Genomic DNA, 17,452 nt, shown 5'->3' with positions numbered 1-17,452 from the left:
TACAGTTTCTCAGAGTGGTAAGAAAAACGGTAAACATGACTAATTAAAAGTAAATTTTGAACGAAATTTTTCAATTTTTAGGTCATACACAATTACAGGAATATATGAATAGGCCCAGGTAAATTAGAGTGTGACAGTCGGAAATTCCGACTGTCGCACTCAAATTTTCCAACTATCGTCAGTTTTACCAAGTTTGGGGGGGGGGGGGTGGGGTGAGACACTCCCATATCGACGTCCCTGCGTGCATATATAAATAATTTGTTTATATCCCTGCACTACTTGCAATGCGCTAGTGTGCGCGGTCCTATCATGTTCACCACTCATTGTAATCATGCAAATATCATGAACACGTGATCATATATTACTTTCCTGATTGGACGTGATTTCAGTGGAATAGAAAGACTTACATCAACGCGATCCCGTAGCAAAATTGAATAATATGATTGGATACTTCGGTCAGTGTAAACAAATATTGAGCGGTGCAACGGATTCTTTATATGATATGGAGTGATTTTTAGTCTAAACTCAGTCCAATACACTGAAAACAATTGCAATCGCACTTCAAACTGAAACATTCAGTCTATCATGTTAAGAGAGTACATGCAATAATTTCCATCATTCGTTGCTCTACACAGAGCCCGTTCACATTCCCGTTGCTAGGTAGAGAGGTTTAATTTGGGCAGTTGTATGAAGGAACTTAACGAATAAAAATAAAATAACGAATCACAGGTCCCTACGAGAGCCTACGTACCCCCCCCCCCCATTCTCTCTACCGTATTTTGTTGGTAAGACACCTGTCAACAACTAGAAACCCTGTACTGGTACACGTTCCTTGAAAGTATGTACAGTTATTAGATTTTACTAATCAATGAAGGAAATAAGGAAGGTTAGGGTAGTACAAAAACCTGATAGCCAGGCAATAGAATTGTACCCCAGTCCCCTCCCATCAACATATTAAAAGAAAAACATATCATTGACTATGCCTTGAACAACAAAATCTACTTTTCTTCGAAGCGTATATTATTACAGCAAAACCAATTATAAAGTGATTAATCGCCGTAACGGTTGCTATGATACAATTATTCCGTCTGACGTCACTGTGTCTATACTTCTCTATGATAATTATTGTCTCTTTGTGGCAACAAATTCGCATCAGTTGTTTTCATTTGTTCAAGTTTATAAAGTATTTTATGCATACGGAACTTACCCTACTACTAAGTTTGTAAATGTACCCTGTCTTCGCTATGCCAGATATTGTACACTGCAATATGCTGGAAGCAAAATGTCTTTAATGTGAATACAGTTATTGTAAGATTAGTTTCTGCAAGCTTTAAATCCAGACCTACATAGCGAGGTCTCAATTACTGGAGATGTTCCCTACACTGAACTACGTTAATCCACACTGATTACCATTGCTTACAATATATAGTGTACACTCTCAGGGAGGACTGTTTCCACTGATGTGCTATCACTCTTGTCATAGACTAGTCATTAATCGAATTTTACGAAGATTATTTTTGTATCAGGAACGTAAATTCATGGTATTGGTAGGATAAGAAACGAAAGAAACACGAAATATCCGACAGTACTGCAATGATCAATGGATCCCCACCACGGTTCTGGAATACAAACAAAAGCCATTTACATTCGTCGTTCCCACGTGTATTTTTATGGAACTAGAAATCTAAGCAAGCAAGTAGTTGGGGAGAGACTAAAAGAACGAAGTTCGTTTTTGCATAATTGCCAGTAAACGGTTTAGTAAAGGTATTTTTTTATTAGCCATGATTGCCATCTCGTATTAGAAATTTAAGTTGAATGACTGTCACGCAAATTATGTTTATAGATTCTTTACACAGTCAAACCAAACGCTAAGAAAATGATCATTTTGTGTTTGCTATCAAGTGAATGATCGAGGTCTACTTTTCTAAGTTTTAAAGCAGCTTTTTGCGTCCTTTTCTATAATTTTCTCAACCGCATTGACCGCACGATGCCATAACGGCATACATACCTAGCTTTTCTATTCAAATCTAACTTCAAATGGTGGTATAATGTAGTATAATTTACAAATGTGAACGTTGTCTTTCTCGAAGATATTTTCCGTTAGGATCAAAATCAACCCCGCCATAACATGAATAATTAAATTCTGCAAACGTCATTGAATAATGAGGTAAATAATGTTCACTTTGCCGATTTCGTAAGCGACCCAGTACACCAATATGTACTACAACAATATGCTTTGTTTGTGTACTCTGTGTATGGCTGTGATAACGACTTAACTTGTTTTCGGATTACTGAATGAATCTATTTTAAACAAGGGCTCATATTAAAACTTGTCAGCTATTCACTGATTGGTTGAATTCAAACTAGTGAATTTTGGGAACTGTATGCGATTTATTTTAAATGAGGAATTTCTTGTCGGAAGACACTCTTATTCATTATCTGCATAAGTCCTTAATTACTGGCCAATGATGCTCTTGGGGAGTCTTGGCAGGGAAAAACTTGGCAAATATCTTGGTTTGCTGGTTCGTGATGAATACATATAAAAAAAATCGATAGACATGTCAAAAGGGTTGGAACACGGTGACAAAACGCAAACAATTGCTTTACAAACTTGTAACAACTTGGAGGCAAACGCCGATTTACAGTTGTATCCTACCCCGCTGAATAGGGCTAAATGGGTGAGGAGGGGGGATTCGAGAAACATATTTGCTGTTGCTGATATATATATATATATATATATATATATATATATATATATATATATATATATATATATATATATATATATATATATATATATATATGTATATATATATATGTATATATATATATATATATATATATAGAGAGAGAGAGAGAGAGAGAGAGAGAGAGGCGGAGAGAGAGGTGGAGAGAGAGAGAGAGAGAGTAGGTTGGCGTCTATCTTGGCGCAGAGTGCTCTATGTCCATTGGGCAGAGCGGAATATATGTTGATACTAGATGAGACTATATATATGTTGATACTAGATGAGACTAGTTTTCCACTAGTCTCATCTAGTATCAACATATATATATATATATATATATATATATATATATATATATATTATTAGAGAAAACCAGAGAAATAAGATATGACTCATAATTGACAAATAAGGAGTAAGTTTTACAAAATATATTGGAATTTTCGGTCCCCCTGGGACCTTCGTCAGCAATACTTGGCAGTCGAATGAGAAGTACAAAATGTGACACAATGAAAGTATGACGCTAGATAAGAGTAAGTTGCAATGATGGAATTAAAACCAAATAAACCATGACTATACAGGAAGCGGATTAAGGAGCAAAGAACGGATTACATATGCTTGTAGAACTGGTAGTTGTTAAGGGGTCCCAAGTCTTTGTTGAGGCCGGTGATGTGAGACTTAATACGAAAGATCCAATCGATTTCTTTACGTTTACGTTCAGTAGTTGATTTGAAGTTCGAGGCAATTAAAATACATTTTAGGTTTTTTAGAGAATGACCATGAAGATTGAAATGTTCGGACACTGGGAATCCTGCAAAATTATCACGAATAGATTTTTTGTGATTATTAAAACGTAAGCGGAATCGGGAGCCTGTTTCACCTACATAATTGCCCTCTTTGCAAAGTACACAATAGAAAATGTAAATAACATTAATAGAATCACAAGAGAGGGAAGGGGGTCTAAGACTAAAGTCAACATTGGGAATCTTGACCACGGTGCCTGGGGTAATATGGGGGCATATTTGGCATCTAGGTTTACCGCAAGGAAAATTGCCTGCGGAGGTGGAAACTGAGCGGGGGAGTCTGGAGGAAGTGAGAAGAAATTTAAGGTTGGGGGGTTGACGAAATGCTAGCATGGGGGGTACCTTAAACGATTCTCCTACAGACTGATCGTCTTGAAATACAGCAAATTCCTGTTTGATGGAGCGAATGAAAGATTTGATGAGGGGGTTGTAACTGGTAACGAACGGAATGCGTGTGTTGGGACTTTTAGACTTGTATTTTAATAAGTCCTCACGGCTCAACTTGTCGGCCCTGGAAATACCCTGTCTAATTAAGTGAAGGGGGTATCCGACGTTCAAGAAATAACCAGTTAATATGGATACCTGGTGTTTAAAATCACATGGGTTGGAGCAAATGCGTGTAAGTCTAAGGCATTGGCTGTAAACAATAGAACTCTTGAGATTATGTGGGTGAAAACTATTAAAGTGTAAATACATATGAATATCAGTGGGCTTATAATAGACCGAAGTGGTTAAGGAATTGCCATCCAACTTGACCAGAACATCTAGGAATGAAATTTGATGTTTGGAAACTTCGACAGAAAATTTAATGCTGTCATGAAAAGAATTAACATGATCAAAGAAAGACTTAAGAGATTCTTCACCATGTGGCCAGACAAAAAATATATCGTCAATATATCTATAATAATGTGATGGCTTAAGAGGAGAAGTGGATAGCATTTCCTGTTCTAATTCGTGCATAAATATGTTGGCGTAACAAGGTGCCATCTTAGTGCCCATAGCGGTACCATTGATTTGTAGATAATATTTCCCGTTAAAAGAGAAATAATTATTACTTAATATGAAACGTAAAATGGGACCAAGATCATCACCTAAAGTGGGGTTGGTGGCATGCTCACGAAGAAAATTTTGACAAGCGATAATTCCCTCATCATGAGGGATATTAGTGTACAAAGAGGATACATCCATAGTAACGAGTAAGGAATTAATTGGTAACGCCTGAATAGTGTTAAGAATTCTCAAAAAATGCGTAGTGTCCTGTATATAAGAAGGAATATGGGTTAATAGAGGGTTGAGTACGGAGTCCATGTATACTGAAAGATGCTCAGTTAGCGTACCAATTCCTGAAATAATAGGTCGGCAAGGAGGGAATAGCTTGAGTTTCCTGGCTAGCTTACAAATGTCAGAACGGCGGATATTCTCAGGGTCAGAAGGGGTCACTCCGGGTAGTGCTTGTTGAGCCTCTGTTATTAATTTAGGTAGTTTGTGGACTTTAGGTAAAGTATAGAACGTACCCAACGACGGATCCTTAGGTGTAAGTTCTGCTATCTTGGTTGCTACGTGTTGTGGTACCGATTGACATAATTCGTCAATTTTGGGTTGGAAGAGTCTGGAAGGGTCTTCCGGTAATATCTTGTAAAAATCAGAGTTACTAAGTTGCTTCTCTGCTTCAAAAATGTAGTCGGTAGTGTTAAGAATAGTGGTGGCACCTCCTTTATCCGCTTGTCGTATAACGACATCCGGGTTGTTCCGAAGTTTCTTAATAGCCATGGACTGAGTACGGTTGACGTTAGAGGAGAGTGGACGTTTGGCATTCTCTAAAATAAATTTGTCGAGGTAAGTTTTGGCTTTGCAGGCAAATGAGTCTATAAATCTGTTGCGTCCTTCTGGTGGTGTCCAACTGGATTTTGTGTTGGGAACATGTAGTGTTGGCTGCGTGTCCTTGCTGTTGATGTCTGGAATCGGGTCGGAAGTGTTATCTTCGAAAAACTCTCTAAGTCTCATACGGCGAACAAAATTATCCAAGTCAAAGCATAGACCAATTGGATCTAGTTTGCGGGAGGGACAGAAAGATAGACCATTTTGTAAAACCTCTTGTTCGTATTTGGTAAGAACACAGTCCGATAGATTTAAGACGTTATCCGTGGTAACGTTTTCAGCCCGATGAGATAATGGCTTGGGAAACTTACTGGTGATGTATGGATGGCCAGTGCTTTGCAGATGGTGAAGTAGCGGGTCCTGTGTGGTTAGTTGTTCAAGTTTACGCAGTTTCCAACACAAAATCCAGTTGGACACCACCAGAAGGACGCAACAGATTTATAGACTCATTTGCCTGCAAAGCCAAAACTTACCTCGACAAATTTATTTTAGAGAATGCCAAACGTCCACTCTCCTCTAACGTCAACCGTACTCAGTCCATGGCTATTAAGAAACTTCGGAACAACCCGGATGTCGTTATACGACAAGCGGATAAAGGAGGTGCCACCACTATTCTTAACACTACCGACTACATTTTTGAAGCAGAGAAGCAACTTAGTAACTCTGATTTTTACAAGATATTACCGGAAGACCCTTCCAGACTCTTCCAACCCAAAATTGACGAATTATGTCAATCGGTACCACAACACGTAGCAACTAAGATAGCAGAACTTACACCTAAGGATCCGTCGTTGGGTACGTTCTATACTTTACCTAAAGTCCACAAACTACCTAAATTAATAACAGAGGCTCAACAAGCACTACCCGGAGTGACCCCTTCTGACCCTGAGAATATCCGCCGTTCTGACATTTGTAAGCTAGCCAGGAAACTCAAGCTATTCCCTCCTTGCCGACCTATTATTTCAGGAATTGGTACGCTAACTGAGCATCTTTCAGTATACATGGACTCCGTACTCAACCCTCTATTAACCCATATTCCTTCTTATATACAGGACACTACGCATTTTTTGAGAATTCTTAACACTATTCAGGCGTTACCAATTAATTCCTTACTCGTTACTATGGATGTATCCTCTTTGTACACTAATATCCCTCATGATGAGGGAATTATCGCTTGTCAAAATTTTCTTCGTGAGCATGCCACCAACCCCACTTTAGGTGATGATCTTGGTCCCATTTTACGTTTCATATTAAGTAATAATTATTTCTCTTTTAACGGGAAATATTATCTACAAATCAATGGTACCGCTATGGGCACTAAGATGGCACCTTGTTACGCCAACATATTTATGCACGAATTAGAACAGGAAATGCTATCCACTTCTCCTCTTAAGCCATCACATTATTATAGATATATTGACGATATATTTTTTGTCTGGCCACATGGTGAAGAATCTCTTAAGTCTTTCTTTGATCATGTTAATTCTTTTCATGACAGCATTAAATTTTCTGTCGAAGTTTCCAAACATCAAATTTCATTCCTAGATGTTCTGGTCAAGTTGGATGGCAATTCCTTAACCACTTCGGTCTATTATAAGCCCACTGATATTCATATGTATTTACACTTTAATAGTTTTCACCCACATAATCTCAAGAGTTCTATTGTTTACAGCCAATGCCTTAGACTTACACGCATTTGCTCCAACCCATGTGATTTTAAACACCAGGTATCCATATTAACTGGTTATTTCTTGAACGTCGGATACCCCCTTCACTTAATTAGACAGGGTATTTCCAGGGCCGACAAGTTGAGCCGTGAGGACTTATTAAAATACAAGTCTAAAAGTCCCAACACACGCATTCCGTTCGTTACCAGTTACAACCCCCTCATCAAATCTTTCATTCGCTCCATCAAACAGGAATTTGCTGTATTTCAAGACGATCAGTCTGTAGGAGAATCGTTTAAGGTACCCCCCATGCTAGCATTTCGTCAACCCCCCAACCTTAAATTTCTTCTCACTTCCTCCAGACTCCCCCGCTCAGTTTCCACCTCCGCAGGCAATTTTCCTTGCGGTAAACCTAGATGCCAAATATGCCCCCATATTACCCCAGGCACCGTGGTCAAGATTCCCAATGTTGACTTTAGTCTTAGACCCCCTTCCCTCTCTTGTGATTCTATTAATGTTATTTACATTTTCTATTGTGTACTTTGCAAAGAGGGCAATTATGTAGGTGAAACAGGCTCCCGATTCCGCTTACGTTTTAATAATCACAAAAAATCTATTCGTGATAATTTTGCAGGATTCCCAGTGTCCGAACATTTCAATCTTCATGGTCATTCTCTAAAAAACCTAAAATGTATTTTAATTGCCTCGAACTTCAAATCAACTACTGAACGTAAACGTAAAGAAATCGATTGGATCTTTCGTATTAAGTCTCACATCACCGGCCTCAACAAAGACTTGGGACCCCTTAACAACTACCAGTTCTACAAGCATATGTAATCCGTTCTTTGCTCCTTAATCCGCTTCCTGTATAGTCATGGTTTATTTGGTTTTAATTCCATCATTGCAACTTACTCTTATCTAGCGTCATACTTTCATTGTGTCACATTTTGTACTTCTCATTCGACTGCCAAGTATTGCTGACGAAGGTCCCAGGGGGACCGAAAATTCCAATATATTTTGTAAAACTTACTCCTTATTTGTCAATTATGAGTCATATCTTATTTCTCTGGTTTTCTCTAATAATATTTTCTTTTGGAGTAAACGTGGATTTTCGTTATATTATATATATATACATATAGATAGATGTTTGAGTTTGGTCATGAACGAGGAAAGTACTAATTGTGCAATTACCTATCAAGAACAACATGTATGCACCTAAAATTGTCTTTGTTTGCTTTTATAATTGAAAGAGGCTTATACCTAACCTTTCGTAGGGCCTGTTGTTTGATCAACGATTGTTTTTCCCCTTTTTTTATCAAGTTATGGGCAGAGTGATCATGTCCAATTAAGTTGATGTGTGTTTGTGTAATTTTGTAGTCATGAACTTGGTGACACTATCTCAGTTATCATAGCATTAATTTCATACTTGGTATACATGTTGGGCATCAGTAGTAGGTAACGCCAGGTGCAGATCTCTTAAATACTAACGTGGGTGGGGCTAAACATGTATTCTTAAAGATCATTATCTTTGCAGCTGTGAGCATGATCTGTTTCATATTTGGTGTGGAGTATATGCAGGTATTGTGAATGCCATCACATCACTAAATATTAATGATTGGCGACACCAGAGTTAAATCTACTAGATAAAGCATGTGTGCATAAGTTAGTTTAAAGTTATACTTGGTACAGATTTTGGTCAGGGGTATTAGATGATCTCTCAAACATTAAACACTTAAAGCTGCAAACAAAATTAAACAGTTTAAGCTGCAATCATTGTTCGAGAAGTTTCTGGCACACATTTCATAGTTCTGTACAGTGGCGTAGGAAGGTACTTTTGAGTGGGGGGGGGGGGCTGAAGACTGATGGCCGGCCTGGGGGAGGGTTCTAAGGGGAGGGGGTGTCCCCCTCCCCATTGGATTTTTTTTGCATTTCCAGGTGGCCTCAGATGCAATTTGGTGCAATATAGCACACTTCAACCCACTCACTCCATTTTGTATATAATTTTGCATTTTCACCTGGCCTTAGATGCAATTTGGTGCTCCAAATGAGATTTTTTTTTCTCATTTGGAAATGAAAAAGGGGTTTTCTGACTTGCGAAGCGGGTGGCGGAATGATACTTCAGCCTCTTCACATTTTTCATTGGGGGGGGGGGCTGGCGCCCCCCCCCCTGTCACCTACAAGAATGGGGTACAATTTAGCGCGTTCGAATGGAGGCTATCCGACCGATATAAATTAAGACACAGTACAATTAAGTAATTCACAAAGACATCCAAGTAATCTTAATAATACAAATTTAATTCATCAAAGTCTCTTCTTTCTTAAATAAATAAATGAATATAATTCTAAGTCAATAATACCATGGATTCTAATATTCTCCTGCTGCAAGCATGGAGTTGAGATACTTCACAAAGTTGAAACCATTTACAAGAGTTTAACATGTTTTAGGTGCTCAGACAAAATTTGGTTGTTTTCCAAAACGTATGATTTACTCAATACCCAAGTAGTTTGTTTGCCCCAGAAAAACTAAGTAATTACTCATACCTCGATAGTGTTGATTTTACAATATGATATTACCAGTATTTGAGAACAAGTTTACTTGTGAACACAATATTTAAAGTTCAAAATTCGACGACGTTCCAGTGTCCAATGCTTCTCAGTAAGAGACAGTTCTTGTAACTATAGATGTTACAATCATAAAGTTCTACCGCTCTTCAGTAGTATAAGATGTTACACCAGTCAGTGTGGATTGATTATCCCAGTAAGATGAAAGTCACTCGTTATTCTCGTTGAATCCCAAACGGATATAAAAGTGGCAAATGATATCACATTTGACGTCCCTTGGCAAGCCCCGTAGTACAGCTGTAGCGATACATGTCAGCATCCAATACTGCCATCAAACAGCTGCCCTCCTCAGACTCTATCAAGATTCTGGTACCCAGGCGACTTTTCCCAACACAATTCTCGCCAATGATGAAATCTAAATTCACAACATTATGGCCTCCCGGCTTATATAGGTTTTCATAAGTGAAATAAATCCCATGCCATGTGTTGAAACGGAAAATTAAATCGGGCGCCTTACCAAGAGATATACATATAGAAATCATATGACTCTCACAGCATGGTGTTTTAGCTTAGAGTGATGTGTTTGTTCAGCACTAGCCTATACATGCAATAGCTAGTCCATTGTAAAGAAAATATGTCGCATCTATTAGCGCAGATAATAGGATCACCTGGACATTGTGAGCAATTCTATAGCATTCTCAGTCTACCCATGCCTTCCCTATTCATACCTGCCACTATAATGCTGACACATTCCTACTACCTAGTCAGCATCATTATACTAGATCTGACTGGTTCCCTGGATTAAAAGTTTTAATACACAACAGCTTGTTCATTCATGCAAAAGATGACCAAGCTTATCATTACCAATAGTAAAATACACTGTCCTATCTACTCTAATGTGACACCCCCAGCCCCCCCCCCGGTTCCTACGCCCTTGGTTCTGTACTATAAACTACCTCAACCAATGTCTGTCACCATACATTGTGGTTAATAAGCTGCAATCATTGTTTGAGAAGTTTCTGATACACATTTCATAGCTCCATAATATGATCTACCTCAACTAATGTCTCTCATCATACATTGTAGTCGCGTGTGAAGAATTAGCAAACATGAAAGTGTTCAATTAGCTTTTTGTGAAACAGGTATAGGCCTATTTGTGATTTGCAAAATTTGAAGATTTTTTTGTTTAATTGCTTTATAAATGTTTTTTTTTTTTTGGACTGCTGTAAGTACAATTTTTAAATATCATTAACATATTTGTAGCTTTTCAGCCGCACTAAGAGTTAGTAATAAAAGATAATTGCTGCTTAAACAGTCAGCACTTACATGCTTACACATTCAGCACTTTTATGATATTGCCATAATTTTAGTTTTGATCGTGTGTAATATAAAAAGGTATCTACTGTAATTTATGCCTACAATTTTTTTAAATAGTACACTGCTAAAGTAAAGATCGAGACGTCGAGGTACCAAATTTAAACAAATTTAACCAGTTTTTCAATTATAATTTACCTCGGTCACGTGACACATCCTCTGCTCATCGAATTACAAATTATCCCTGAATAGCAATCATCGTCAGGTACCAGCGTGACGTCATCACCTAACCATTTTCATGGGAAGATGATATCATGATGTGAAAATACACGAACGTTTACAATCTTTGTTGGAAGATTGTTTAAAAAATAGAGTACTGTTTATTTAACACTATTTATGTTGGATTCATTTCAGAGATCATCAGATAGATCTCCAACACAGTCCTGTTTTGTACAAACAGTAAAACAAGAAACTTTGCAAGGCGATTGTTGATGACATTAATACATATCTGCATGAACAAGAAGTAACCTGTTCACACTAAAATAATTCACCGGTTAAATAGTAAAAATTGAACCGGTTCGGTTTTATTGTACCTCGTGGTAGCAGACGCAGGAGAGACCCAAAACAGGTGAGAGGCTAATAACATAAAAAAGTTATAAAAATAGCAAAACTACGAAGAAATAAACACATTTCTATATATGACAAACTCAACAAAATATGAATGTAGACATTGGGAGAGTTGAAATTTTGAGTAACGTTTTCATGCATTAATTGCCAGGCAGAATCCTCTCAGAGGCAATGTTTTTAGAGGTTATTTGTTGGCTTCTGCAGAATATATGAATCGGCTTGATGCACTCTACAGCTGCACTGTGTAAACTGCTTGTGCGGTTGCAAGGCCGTTGCAGCGTAGGGTTCACAGACTGACGCATTTGATCGTTAGCTGCGCTGCGTTGTCTTTAACGCAATGTGTACAGTTAAACGCGCTGCTAGGTAACTTGCGCATTACAGAATAGCTGTGCCGTGATAGGGTTAGTTAATGTACGTTGTCCGTGTGTTAGTCGTTAAGGTATACCTACTTATATATATTTATTTGTTTGTAACACTGCGAAAGATTTACTAAAGAAACATTGTATATAGACAAGTATATATACTTATAAATCTCAGGATGCACTGTTAGTGTATTTTATTCAACGGTGTCCTCGAGTCTCTCCCTACCAACCCCACACCTAAGCTACCAACCGGGTACGCTACAACATAACTGGAGCGAACAGCGGTACAATACATTAAGTGAGCACTACAAGAGTTCAGTTCAACAATGGAGCACGTCACATGTTTGGTGCGTTGTTTTACTCGATTCTGCATTGAAATATTTGGTCAAGGTTAAAGTATACGATGATTGTTGAGCAATAATTGTGTGCCTCGTCGACAAATACCAAGGAGATCTAGTACTTGATCCAAGACAATACTTAGCTAGGCAAGGACTTCATAGTGCGATGACATTATGTGATTTAAGTTCCAAACAGAACCGTTATAGTAGGTTCAAGTTAGTGAGAATCTAATTGAACAGTACCCAAATTCAAAGTGCGTGTCATAACCAACAAGCGTTACATAAAACAGGACGATTCGAAAAAAAACGTTACAGTCTTTCACGTCATCAGTGCATACATATAGTAACTGACGTTGCCCTGTTATAGTATTAGTAGTATGACCTCTGTCTCGGTTGAATAATTATGAATATATTTTTTATGTTACAACGTATACTGAAGAAAGGACCCACATTTAAAGGTTTTTTTGCAATAAAAGTAAACAGTATATAAGTGTGATACAATTACTTAAATCAGAACGTATGGTACATCAGTTGTACGACAGGTTTAACACGGCGATCACGGAAATACATGAAGTAGTGGATGTGTTTCTCCAATAGCTTTGTATATCGGATTGATGGCTGCATAATTTGGATATATTGACTGGGTTTTGTAATGAAATTCCGATACAGTCAAAATGACCTCTTCCGCAAACAAACAGTTGGAAATCACCTCCCATTCTAGGACCATTAGACACCGGAACCAATAGTTCAAGGATTGAATATACAACAAAGGATTCCCATATTATTGAAACTAAAGGTCGTTGAGTCAATGTTATTTACACCAGAGCAAAGGACATCCAATTAAACCCTCATTAGGTAAGTAAATAGGGTTAATAAATTGTACTAATCAATGAAGGAATTATGGGAAGTGGGTATAGTGCTAGACCTGGTGGCACAGAGGCAATTCACCACACTCCCTACAAACACACAACGACATACACGCTTCACTGTATTAAGACCCCATTTAGTGTCAATTTGTATCCGAGTTGTTCCATTTTTAGTGCATATGTATGTCTGTGTGTGTAACTTGTATCTGCTGTTGATTTTGAAGTATCCTATGTGGTGTGCTTTCTTCTTTGTTTAATAATTAATAGATTTTATAATCAATTAAGACATTAAGAACATACCCGACATTCCGTACAGTAAATGGGTCACTTGTCACCCGTCGGGTGAGAGAGCTATCTTCAACAAGAAAACCTATACTTGCACAGGTACCTCGAAAGTATATTAAGTCAACATATTGTAATTTGTTCCTCACAACTTCCCCACTGATATTATTGCGTTACGTATTATGGGGATTAACATCCCCTGAAAAGACTTTTGGTAGTGGAATATCTCTTTTGTGTTAACTATGTTAACCTCTGTATTAAACTGTCTGTATTATATGCGTGTAACGGGTGATTTAGAAGCTTAATTCAAGACACTAGAGTATTGAGGTTAGCTGATGTTGGGAGCGGCCACTACCTACTACGTATCACTATAAAAGGATTGGTTCAGTTGTCTGACATGTCTATCGTGTATGAAAGAGCTTAAAAAGACAAACAGAATAGTGAAGAAACTACTATGATAGCATTCTCTGTTAAGGAGATATCACACTTTGAAGATTTCAAAATTTCTTTGTAAATGGCTGGTGTAGAAAGACTAACTGTGAGGGTGTGATGTCACATCCTCACTTCATTAACATGCGTCAATATATTTCATTAAAAAATAATTACATTTTTTTTTCACAAAGCTAAAAAAATATAATCAAACATTCTTCAGATGTTAAATCTCAAATACTTCCCTTGACACATATCAGATCTCCTGACGTATCTTTTGGTTGTAAGTCATAAAATCTTAAAAAATATTTTAATAAAATAACAAAGACTTTTCAGGAATGTGAGGATATGAAGTCACAGCTAGTCTGATTTCAGCAGTTTCTACACAATCAGACAGAACTTTAAACTTGAATATCTCCTAAACGAAAAAAGATATTTGATTAATTTCTTCACTATTGGGTTTCTTTTATTGTCCTCTTTCATATAAGATAACCATTTGTGACACCTGAACTAATCCTTTAAGTTAAAGCTAAAGAAAGTCATGAAGAGAACAGAAAACGTTGCGTGCTAGATTTGATACCGACAGGCTACGAAATAATAAAGTGAAGGCAACATTCATTACAGCGATGTGGAACATGTACTAGGTACTGGAAGATGAAGTAGAATGGTGCAAAAATATTGAAAATGATCTGGAAACAATTGAGGAAGCGTACAAACGAATAGAGAGAGTGTACATTGAGGCAGCTGAGAAGGTTCTAGGCAAAAAAAGGGAAAAGGAAGAGTAAGAAACCATGGATACGTGAAGAGACATGGGAAATTATTGCACAAAGAACTGATTTAAATAGCAAAATTCTCTCAGTACTAGATCAGAGAGAATAAAGAGAAGTTTAAAGACGACTATAAAGAGAAAGACAGAGAGGTGAAGAGGTTTATTAGAGCCGACAAGAGGCATTGGGTCGAAAATATTGCAAAAGAAGCTGAAGCAGCTGCATCCAGTCAGAATATGCAAGCAATATACAAACTTACAAATACCCTTTGTAATGAAAGCCTAGGGAGTGTTTTTCCTTATGAATAAAGACGGACACCTAGTCAGCAGTATGGACGAATTAATGGAAAGATGGACAGAGAACTCCACTGATATTTTAAGCCTGAAAGGCTTTTCTTAGCCTTCAAAGAAGATCCTGCTAGGATCGAAACGTCAGGCTAACTTACTTTTACACATTTTCTTACACATGCTCTCTAGTGGATAAGCAGTTTTCTAACAGTTTAGCTTATTTTTTGACACTGATATTTGAAATAGACCGGAACCAATGAATCCACTAAATGTAGACGATGAGGACAACTATCCACTATCCTCTATATATGTGATGGATGGATATGATGGATGGATAGGATGGATGGATACGATGGACGGGTATGATAGACAGGATGGATGGATAGGATGGATGGATAGGATGTATATGATGGATGGATAGGATGTATGGATATGATTTATAGCATAGATGGATGGGATGCATTCATAGGATGGATAGATATGATGGATAGGATGGATGGATAGGATGGATGGATATGATAGAGGGATAGGTGTTTTAGGATGCATCGATACGATGGAATGATAGGATGGATGGATAGGATTGATGGATATGATGGATTGATATGATGGATGAATAGATAGGGTTGATAGATATGATAGATAGGATTGATGGATAGGATAGATGGATATGATGGATAGATAGGATGAATGGATAAGATTTATAGGATGCATGGATACGATCACGTTTCGTAACACGGTAACGTGTGCACCAGGTAGCACAGTTACTACTGCAAAGCTATTACACGTTCACTTGTAAATGTAGATGATGGTAAACTATTACTATATTAAGGCCTAATTTAGACGTGTAACTACCCATAAGGCTAATGTTGGTTCCCCCTCCCCCACCTTAGGTCCCATTTCGTGTATCTGTTTTGTACCTATTTGAGACTTGCACACACTCACCTGCCCGTGAAAAAAAAATGTTTTAATCAAATGGATTTACCAATACGATTAGAGAAAAGTTAAGCTACCATCTGAATCTCGCATGCAGTATAAAATAACCGCCGCAGTGTGTCGTCCACGTGTTGTGTCAGCGCCGACCATGCACTCCGTATTGTACGGCTAGGGAGTATAGTCTACGTTACCCAGCCGCCGCGCATTTTCACCTTTCGGACTCGTAGTTCTACGTGTAACAGCTTTGCAGTAATTACTGTGCCACCTGTAACACATGTTATCGTGATGCGAATACAGCGCAGTTGTTACTTATGATAGATATGATGGATAGGATGGATGTATAGGATGGATGGATAGGATGGATATGATGGCAGATACACAAATAGGAATAGATAGATAGATTGGACGGATGGATTGGATGGATATGATGGATGGATGGGATGGATGGATATGATGGATAGAATGGATGGATAGGATGGATGGATATGATGGCAGGAATAGATAGATAGATTGGATGGATGGACTGGATGGATATGATGGATGGATAGGATGGATGGATATAATAGATAGGATGGATATAATAGATAGGATGGATGGATAAGATGGATGTATAGGATGGATGGATATGATGGCAGGAATAGATATATAGATTGGATGGAGGGATTGGATGGATATGGTGGATGGATAGGATGGATGGATATGATAGATAGGATGGATGGATGGATAGGATGGATGGATATGATGGCAGGAATAGATGGATAGATTGGATGGATGGATTGGATGGATGGATACGATTTGTACGATGCATGGATACGATAGAATGATAGGATGGATAGATAGGATTGATATGATGGATATATATATTGGACGGATAGGATAGATGGATTGGATGGATGGATATGATGGGTGGATATGATAGATAGGATGGCTGTATAGGATGTATATAAAATATTATATAATACTAACAATAACACACTATAATTAAGCTGATGTAGAAATACTGTCAAGAATTTGTGGACGTCGATGTTACGGTATTAATGTTTCCCTAAGCAATATCATTATTTATTATTCATATTAGACTAAAAATGTATTATTGCATTTTGAATCGTGAACCTTTCTGTAAAGACAATATCTCTGGTCCTGTCAATGGTGTATACTATCATTGTCACTCTCGCTCTCGCCACAATTATCTAACTAGTTCACGTGACATGTGTTTACCTTTAACATTCTATAAGGTTACATCTAGGACTAAGGCTTCACTGTGTAATTCGTGGAGGGGATGGTTGTGATTCAGGGCTAATTTAATACAAAAGAAATTATAGTTACCGTATATAATATTAGTTTAGTTTAGTAGAAAAAAGGATCAGGAGGGACACTTAAGTCCCCATCAAGGACCCTGTAAAGAGAGGGTAAAAAGCTGAAGACACAAACACTCAGACCCGATTACAATGCTTAAAGTGCTTGTCCAAAGCATTCTTAAACCCATTGACACTACTTGCAAGTACAACTTTCTCAGGCAAACTATTCCACTCATTCACAACCCTATTAGAAAAAAAGTTATGCTGAATATTAATCCTACTATGCGACTTTTGAAGTTTAAGACAATGACCTCTA

The 17,452-nt window shown here is 37.7% G+C and overlaps 2 protein-coding genes and 1 long non-coding RNA gene across 8 annotated transcripts in view; 2 read left to right on the top strand and 1 right to left on the bottom strand.

The window, feature by feature from the left end:
* Nucleotides 1-17,452, top strand: part of LOC139969971 (uncharacterized) — a 480,181-nt gene that overhangs the window by 9,593 nt on the left and 453,136 nt on the right. The window lies entirely within an intron of this gene.
* LOC139969961 (NACHT, LRR and PYD domains-containing protein 3-like) overlaps nt 1-17,452 on the top strand; it is a 184,791-nt gene that overhangs the window by 118,655 nt on the left and 48,684 nt on the right. For 2 of the 6 annotated variants that reach the window (XM_071975423.1, XM_071975416.1), the window contains exon 1: nt 12,057-13,129. The exons of the other annotated variants lie outside the window; for them this stretch is intronic. The gene's annotated coding sequence lies outside the window, so the exon portion shown is untranslated. Of the gene's footprint in view, nt 1-12,056; nt 13,130-17,452 lie in introns of those variants that run through there. 6 annotated transcript variants of the gene reach the window in all.
* LOC139970313 (uncharacterized) lies at nt 6,699-8,171 on the bottom strand. The gene is made up of 2 exons (XR_011794107.1): nt 7,408-8,171; nt 6,699-7,351 (listed from the first exon to the last, which is right to left on the bottom strand). It is a non-coding gene; the product is annotated as an uncharacterized lncRNA (long non-coding RNA).

This window comes from Apostichopus japonicus, chromosome 7, assembly GCF_037975245.1.
Source record: "Apostichopus japonicus isolate 1M-3 chromosome 7, ASM3797524v1, whole genome shotgun sequence".
NCBI lineage: Eukaryota > Metazoa > Echinodermata > Holothuroidea > Aspidochirotida > Stichopodidae > Apostichopus > Apostichopus japonicus.
Note: the sequence above shows the minus strand (reverse complement) of the source record. Positions and strands in the feature narration are given on the sequence as shown.